Genomic DNA, 1,842 nt, shown 5'->3' on the forward strand with positions numbered 1-1,842 from the left:
TTTGAAGACCTCAGTTCCTCTGATGATGAGCTTGGTGGAGGAACAAAATCAAACACGGGTCTTTTGTTGCAGCAGTTGGGTCGGGACTGAGACAGTTGGCTACTTCATTATAGCAAAGATGTAGGTGGCCGTTGTCATGTTTTGAGATCCAAGAGAGGAGCTGTGACTCTGCTGACACCTTTGAGGGGAGTGGAGCGAATCCTTTGCAGAAGCAGGGTCACGCCAGCTGTGCCGTACGCAGCACGTGCCGACGGTGAGCCCTCTCCTCTCAGCTGCTTTGAACTTACAGGCTCTGTCTTTCTGGCAGGATCAGATCCGAGTGGTGAGATCGCTCTGGGTTCAGGTCACTTAAAATCTGTCTGTAATTTTTTTACATCTGTGTGATTGTGGTATTTATAGCTCATTTTTACCTGTGCTTTCTCTTCAGCATGATAGTTACCAGCAGCCTTCCTTGCTGGTACAGGCTCAGCTTTGAGGGAAACGCTGGATGTAATTTGGAGGACGATTAGGGTGAGATCAGCTCTTGAAACCCGAGTCGAGTTAATGATGAAACCTGAGTTTTGTTAATAATGCATTGTAGTTATTACTGCTGGCAGGGCAGATATCTCGTATTTCTCATCTTTTAGCCTGAGGATCCTAGTTACAGTGATCTGTTCGACTTCTCGGCCTTCCACCCCTTCCTCGGGTCTGCAAAAGGAAGGTGTCCCATCTCCTCCACCAGATTTCAGCTCGAGCTTTCCCGGATAGAGCAGTGCCTCCGCAGATGTCGGTGCGTTACACAAGCTGGGGTGCAGAGAGGCCGAGAGGAGGGTACGTGATCGACAGATGAAGCTGCAGAACGTTAATAATACAAGGCACCTAATTGGACCTGCCCTTTCGCCCAGCAGCGAGGACGTATGTCGGTGCACAGAAGGTGCCAGGCCCATGGCAGCCTGCTCCCACGTCCTTCACGAGGTCTTCACGAGGCAAAGATTGCATTATGAGCTGAGCCGCTTGCCTACTGTAATTGCCAACAAAGCATTAATCCTAACCTTTCGTAGACTGCATCTATTGCTCGCACCTCAGAGACGCCGGGCCAGATTGGAGAGGTGACATAAATCATGGTGCGCGTTACACGTTGGTGAGTGGGAGGGGAGCGCACGCCGGTGAAAGTGACACCGCGCGGGGCGGGAGGGAGAAGGCTGCGGCAGGAAAAGCGACCTGCGGCAGGATGTAGGAAGATGTGAGATAGTGCAGCCCCTCGTTACTTAACGCCGTATCTTCTTACTGCCTCCCATGGCTCCCACTGCCTCCTCCTTTGCCAGTGCCCGCTGCTTCCATTTGCCCACGGTGGGTTGCCCATACCCAGGGTGCGAAATCAGCGGTGCTGTCGCTGACTTCTAGACTTTCATTTTGTGGGAAGTGCCATCGTGGAACCTCTGTCCTACCCGAGGTGCCAGCAGCCACTGCGTCCAGTCTCGTAGACTTTCATTTTGTGGAAGGTGCCGTCATGGAGCCGCTGTCCCACCCGAGGTGCAGGCAGCCACCGCGTCCCGTCTCCCACCCCACCCTGTGCCACGTGCTTGTGGAGGTGCGAGTTAGGGACCTGCTCACATTCGGGACAATAACTTTTCAACACCTACAGTTTAAACACTGACTGATGGAGAAAGCCTGTAGCAGGAACATACCAAAAAGAAGAGCTACCACCTTGTTTTGTTTTACTTCTCTCATTATCTCGCCCGTATCGTGACCAAGTGTTGCGAGTGACACTGAAAACAGAAAGTTTTTGTACCCCCGATCCCCCCGTGAGCGGGCTTTGTACCAGTCCAGCAGTTCCTCGTCGCGGTTTGGGCAGCGGAGAAG

This window comes from Cariama cristata, unplaced genomic scaffold, assembly GCF_000690535.1.
Source record: "Cariama cristata isolate BGI_N322 unplaced genomic scaffold, ASM69053v1 scaffold39720, whole genome shotgun sequence".
Classification (NCBI taxonomy): Eukaryota; Metazoa; Chordata; class Aves; order Cariamiformes; family Cariamidae; genus Cariama; species Cariama cristata.